Here is a 7,465-nt window from a genome sequence, read left to right as displayed (position 1 = left end):
AAAAGTTTTTGTACAATATTTTTGTGTTCTGTAATAATATTTTTGGTTTAACTGTTTAAAAGTGGGTCGATCTGAATTGCTTTATTATTAGAAACTCTTAGTATGAAATAAGTTTGAGAAACGAGTAATATTGTGACTTTATTCTGCTGAATAAGAACATCTAGATGACAAGGCTTTTGATGGAGCAATTTTTTTCGTTAGTTAACCACCAATAGAGGGAAAACTGCAAACAATAAATAAATAAATAAAATCCCATGTGTATAACATGTGTATAACTATTATAAACTGACAGTATATAAATGTATTTATCTATTCATTAATGCATTTCTCTTTTACTAATATTTCAGCATTTATTGATGGAGATGGAATGTAGATAGGTTTGGTATTGGCCATTAAATCTGCTCCACTACTGCTGTTGTTGCAGGGCGAGTGCATTGTGGCTGCCAGTAGTGCCTGCTGCAACCTAGAGATGTTGAGAAACATGCTGGTCTGAGTTAAGGAGGAACCATCAAATAGCAGATCTAAGCAATGGTGCTGTGAAGGTTGAGGGTGAGAAATGAACTCCCTTGCTGCAAGCTGGGGCCTATAGCGCAGGTGTTAGTGGGGATAACAAAGGATTAAAGAGATGTGGGAGTGTGGCACTAGTCCATGGCGAGGGCATTTAAGGAAGCTATCAGTGTAGGAGAATGGAGATTCACGGCTAAACTATTCATTATTTATTAGTTCAATTTAGTTCAATTTTATTTGTACAGCAATTTAACAATGGGCATTATTTAAAAGCAGCTTTACAAAAAATTCAGGATTATATTATACAAGAGTTGAAGATTAATATTAGACTTATATTTAAATGTGTTTGTGTTTATTCCTAATGAACAAGCCTGAGGTGACTGAGGGGGCTGTGATAAGGAAAAACTCTCTTAGATGGAAAAGGAAGAAACCTTGAGAGGAACCAGACTCAAAAGGGAACCTCATCCTCATTTGTGTGATACTGGAGGGTGTGATTATAAACTGTTATAAAAAAAGTGTTATTATGAATAATGTTCTTTCTACAGTCTGATAATTATGTATTGATTAAGAGGTTGTTGTCCTCAAAGAACACATGGAGTTGGTATTTTCTCTTTGAATGTCTGAAATCTTCATGATGCGGAATCAAACTGGAGCTGGGACATCTCTAGATCCCTCAGGATACTCACAGGGTTGGTCACTTCTCACTGAGGGTCCGAAATCTTCATGAAGCGGCACACAACTGGAGCTGGTACATTTCTTGGTGCCTTGGGATACTCACAGGGTTGGCCTCTTCTTACTGAAGGTCACTGTTAGTCTAATTAACCCCAGACAATTAAAACATTCCCCATTTAATCTACATGAAGTAGACAGACATTTCATGTCCTCATGATAACACAAAAATCATTGTGTTTTTTACTTCTATTTTAGCTTTCTGTTTGAGAAGGGCACTCAGTGTGCAGCACTGCTCAATTATGTCCTGCTCTAACACGCCAGATCTGTTTAATCAGCTAACTAACAGGCACATCCTGATTCAGCATGCTTGTTTTAGAGCAGAAAAAACACATATATAGAGAGCATAAGATAAGGAACATGACTGGGAGATACTGGTATAACCTATAGCACCATGTGAGCTGAGGATGATTCTATTTGAAATGAATGACAAAACTGTGACAAAAATGACAAAAAAAAAAAAAGCTAAATGAGAAAAATATATATAATAATACTAATCTATTTTTGTTTTGATAGATTGTAAAAAAGATCTAGGATTTACTTTTTGGCAAAACATGTCTGGAGCTAATACACAAAGCGATTTTTTTACACTTAAACATCTGGTATCACTTTATTTTGATGTTCATAACAGTGCTACAAACCATCCATGGTTGGAGTCCAATTCCAAAATTGGCTCTTTGAGTGGTAGGGATGGCTACACTAATAAATCACAGATGACTGTGAGTTCATGTATGCCGAAGAGAGCAGATAGTACTTTTCTGCATGTATATTATGCTTTCCTTGTGATGCAGCAGTTAAAGAAGATGTAATTGTCAAGCTAGTAAAAATACACTGAGGCAACATTCGCTAAAGGACTCACTGAACAAATTATCTGACTCATTTGAGCTAAACGTAGATATATGCTAGCATGCACGTATGCTATACTAGCATATACAGTGAGCCAAATGGTAAAATCAGTCAGTTTATGCTAAAGACATATTCCTTTGTCTGGAAATCATCACTTCCAGCGAAACGAACCGATCAATCTGGTAACTTTATTCTCAGGATGAAAATTCCAGCCATGATTAGTTCAGATTACTTTCCACCCCAACATGTGATCAATTACCACTTACAAATTACAACATAGACCCATAAATACTGCAAACTTCTAGAGCAAATGTTACATTATATGAGATAAAGAATATGCGATATGGCTGAGTACAACCATCCACGAGCACCATGGAATACTGTTGTTATAGCTCAGTATTGTCCTGTTGCCATGTATATTTATTTATTAATGAGCTATTAATAATTTATTAATTAAAAACTATTTTCTTAATTATTCAATTTGTTTATAGTATTTTGCAGTAAGTTGGTTGAAACTGTTGTAGAGAAGAATGTTACAGTATTAACATGTACTATTAAAACATTTTACTATACCAGTCTGGTACAAGGTGCTAAACTAATGACAGGAGCCGGTTTCAAAGGTCAAAGTGAGGCAAACTAAGGCAGGATGGCACCAACTCTGGGCTTGTGTGTGACAAGTATGCTTGTGTATGATTGTGTGTAGCTTTGTGTGGGGGTGTTTAGTCTTGTGTATGATTGTGTGGCTATGTGTAGGGGTGTTTAGGCTTGTGAATGATTGTGTGTAGCTTTGTGTAGGGGTGTTTAGGCTTGTGAATGATTGTGTGTAGCTTTGCGTAGGGGTGTTTAGTCTTGTGTATGATTGTGTGGCTATGTGTAGGGGTGTTTAGGCTTGTGAATGATTGTGTGTAGCTTTGTGTAGGGGTGTTTAGACTTGTGTATGATTGTGTGTAGCTTTGCGTAGGGGTGTTTAGACTTGTGTATGATTGTGTGTAGCTTTGTGTAGGGGTGTTTAGACTTGTGTATGATTGTGTGTAGCTTTGTGTAGGGGTGTTTAGACTTGTGTATGATTGTGTGTAGCTTTGTGTAGGGGTGTTTAGGCTTGTGTATGATTGTGTGTAGCTTTGTGTAGGGGTGTTTAGACTTGTGTATGATTGTGTGTAGTTTTGTGTAGGGGTGTTTAGTCTTGTGTATGTTTGTGTGTAGTTTTGTGTAGGGATGTTTAGTCTTGTGTATGATTGTGTGTAGCTTTGCGTAGGGGTGTTTAGACTTGTGTATGATTGTGTGTAGCTTTGTGTAGGGGTGTTTAGACTTGTGTATGATTGTGTGTAGCTTTGTGTAGGGGTGTTTAGTCTTGTGTATGATTGTGTGTAGCTTTGCGTAGGGGTGTTTAGGCTTGTGTATGATTGTGTGTAGCTTTGTGTAGGGGTGTTTAGGCTTGTGTATGATTGTGTGTAGCTTTGTGTAGGGGTGTTTAGGCTTGTGTATGATTGTGTGTAGCTTTGTGTAGGGGTGTTTAGGCTTGTGTATGATTGTGTGTAGCTTTGCGTAGGGGTGTTTAGGCTTGTGAATGATTGTGTGTAGTTTTGTGTATTAGTGTTGTGTCACTAAGCAGGTACTGTAGATAGATTGGTAGGTGTGCAGTTAGGTGCAACAAACTCACACTGGAAAAGTTAGTGGAATCCATTCGCAGATGTTTAATAGAGAGCAATGGCAGCAAATAAGATGAAATGCTGAGCCATTAAACAGGGGTTAAAGTCCAAACAGGTTTCGATAACACAGGTAAGCAATCTGAACAATACACAATTCAAACAGTAATCCAGAAGTCTGTTGTACACTGCATCAGCCAACACATTAGCCTGTTTAACAAAGATGTGGCGCTTGGCATGAAGATATCCAAGTCTAAAGTATGTACGTGTGTGTGTGTGTGTGTGTGTGTGTTGCACAAACCCTTTTCTCATCTCTTATCTGAACCAACAGTGAGGCTAGTGGTAGCCTTGTGGTTAAGGTGTAAGACTACTGATTGGAAGATCAAATCCTAGGGCCACCAAGCTGCCACCGTTGGGCCCCCGAGCAAGGCCCTTTACCTTAAATTGCTTTGCTGTGTAAATGAGATAAATGTAAGTCGCTCTGGATAAGGATGTCTGCCAAATGCCATGAAGCTAACATTCTCTTCTCTTCTCTTCTCTTCTCTTTTTTATATTTTTTTCTCTCTATCACACCTTTCTCCTTCTTTCTCTCAGCTCACTTAAGCTAAGTTGAAAATCAGCATTTCTACTAACTACCAAGGTCAATCAGATGGTGTCTGATTCACTCTAATAAATCTTAAATTAACCTTTTTACCTACATTGAATTTATCAGGACTTCCCCTCAAGGACAGTTTGATCATATTAGTTTAAGACAAGACTTTATTCTCTTTGACCCCACACTAAGAGTGAGAGCAGCTGAAATGTTTTATGTGTTGAACAGGAACAATCCTTGTTCATTATTCTGGCACATAACATTTATCTTTTCATAAACCTTCAGTGAGGTGTACACAGGATACATAGGTTAACTGCATTACAGTGATACATGGGTGATAAAATTCAACACGTTTTGCTATGATCATCTAATTTGATCTGAATCTCTTCTTGTGGACTGGGGTAATTTAATAGGGGGTAAAAAACTAGTGTCAAAAAGAAACAAAAATGGCTTTCCTTTGTCTCACTTTCTTTTTTTTGTTGTCTTTTTTTACAATTAATTGAATTTTCATATCTCATTTGAATTCTTTTACATAAATTTATCCTAATCCACTGTTTTAATAATGTATTTTTGTTGAAGGAATATACTTTTAAAAACTTTTAGAAATTACAAACGGCACATTGAATTAATCTATGAGTAATATATAATAAATAATGTATACTTATGTATAAATAGAGTGTTCAGTTCAGCCTGTTTTTAAGCACATTTCAGCATTGACACCAGCAGGAAAACAGTGAATTGTCTCAGTAGTTCCTGACAGCAGTTACGGCTTGTTTCAGACTCCTTTTTGAGGCAGATAAAAGCAATGGAACAGACAGGTTTTTATAATTATAACAGCTTCAACTAAACTGCAATTGAATAATATTTAAGTGTTAAACTTGCACTTCCGTTACTTATGCTTATGGCTACATACTTTTCTTGTAAAGTCCAATGTAGATACTGGATAATAAGCAATGCAATGAATAAACTGAGGTTTTATGGGATACAAATAAACAGCATGCATACGAATGCAATCTCTTATAAAGTGCATGACTGGTTTTTCCCCTTTCTTTGTCTACATGCATGCATTTTTATGGTTGTTCATGGCCCTTTGTGCTTGTGGATCAGTTTTTTTATGTGTGTGTTTGTTTTCTGTATTTTGTTCATCTAAGAAGAGTTGAAAAGAGATCAAGCAGGACATCTCTAGTCTGTGCTACAAACTTGTTAGAGGACAAATCCAAGGCCACATACGAGCTCTCTATGCTCATTCAAAAACACATTGAAAAAAATGTACATATCATAGTCTGGGATAAGGAGTGTCTCTCAAAATGCCAGGATACTGCACATTATTGTGTCCAAGATGAGCTGATTAGTTCTGTTGTTGCTTGTTGCCAATGGAATGCAGATCAAGTTTTTGTTATCACCTGCAACAACAAGCTGGGCATGTCAGTGTGAAGATTCCTGTGACTGTTGGAAGATACAGTAGCGTGTGACGATGTGTCAGTTCCATGATGGGGATAAGTCTCCTAAAGCCAAAATGGTGCAAATGAATGGAGGACAGAACCACCACAATTCTAATACCAGTGTAATAAAGTGTCAACCTAAGGGAGGATGGAACCCACACAGGGATGGGGCATGACCTAGATGTGTAGATATGTGTATAATTAAGTAGATGTTTTTTATGCTATATTATGCTCAGTGGTTAAGGTGTTGGGCTACTGATCGGAAGGTCATGGGTTCGAACCCCAGGTCCACCAAGCTGCCACTGCTGGGGCCCTGAGCAAGGCCCTTAACCCTCAGTTGCTCAGTTGTAAGTCACTCTGGATAAGGGTGTCTGCTAAATGCTGTAAATGTAATGTAAATGTGTAGAAATTTGTGTGTCTGTGTATGGAAGTGTGTAGATGATTAGGTGTGTATGTTTGTGTGCGTAGGTGTGTGTAGGTCAATAGGTATTTAGGTTTCTGTAGAAGGTGTTACTAAGCCAGTAGATGTATAGATGTGTCTGTAGATAGTTTGATTGTTATGTGTGCAGTCTATGTTTGTGTGTGGGGGAGGAAGTGAGTGGCAATGTGGTTTAATGCATTCGGAGGCAGGTGGCTGGATGTATGTGTATGTGTGCACGTCAGCTCCAGATGTCTATAGGGGTGTGTAGGTGTGGGTTTGGGTGTCTGTAGGTGAGCAGGTGTGTATGTGTGTAGATGGTCTGTCAGGCAGGTTTATAGGTAGGTAGGTAGATTTCGGTTGTTTAGATAATAGAAAAATATCCGTTATATGTGCTTTTCGATTATAACAGTTATTATAGTGATTAAAGCATTTTAATGTATCATTGTGGAATGAGGTTCTGATCCCATGACAGATAAGACTCTCAAGGCCAAAGTGGGGCCACCTAAGGCAGGATGGCACTGCTAGTGGGCTTTTACCACTGTGTTAGAAGTTGTCAGTCCCATACTGGGTCCCAAGACTCCCAAGGTCAAATGGGTAGTAAACCTAATGCAGGACAGCGCCACCACTTGTCTAGTAAAAGGTGTGATATTGTATGAATCCCATGCCAATTAGTATGGATCACGTGACCGGTAAGACTCCCAAGAACAAAGCTGGGCAAACTAAGGCAGGACAAAACTTCCACTTATCTGTAATGATGCATTGATCCCATGGCAGATAGTGCCCATGTATAATGTTGTGTGAATCCCATGATGGGTAAGACACTCAAGGCCAAATTGGGCCAACCTAAGGCAGGACGGCAACATAGAATACTGTTCCCGAACCTCAGTTTGATCCACGAAAATGTAAACTTAATCAATTCACTAGTCATCCTTTTTAATAATTATGTTTATTTATAACCAAGCCAGGATATAGGAAGACATATTTGTGTAAGTGTGTGTGTTTGCAGTTGTCTAGCTGTGTGTAATTTATTTTACTTTATTTTATTTATGCTATAACAAACCTTGGTACAGACAACTGCTCCACTGAGACATTGTTTTTGGCAAACAAAAAAAATCTGCTAGAAAAGCCGTCCTCATTTAAGATTAGAAAACTAGACTAACTACTCTAACTGACTACTGTGCCATGCCTGTATCTGGGCCGTATATGTTCAAGGTAGCAAATAAATGAAACACACCTGCCTTCACCTGTATCATAAAAATCAACTCATTAAAGCATTAAGGCA

This window comes from Tachysurus vachellii, chromosome 14 (assembly GCF_030014155.1).
Source record: "Tachysurus vachellii isolate PV-2020 chromosome 14, HZAU_Pvac_v1, whole genome shotgun sequence".
NCBI lineage: Eukaryota > Metazoa > Chordata > Actinopteri > Siluriformes > Bagridae > Tachysurus > Tachysurus vachellii.
The sequence above is the reverse complement of the archived record's forward strand: the minus strand, read 5'-3'. Positions refer to the sequence as shown.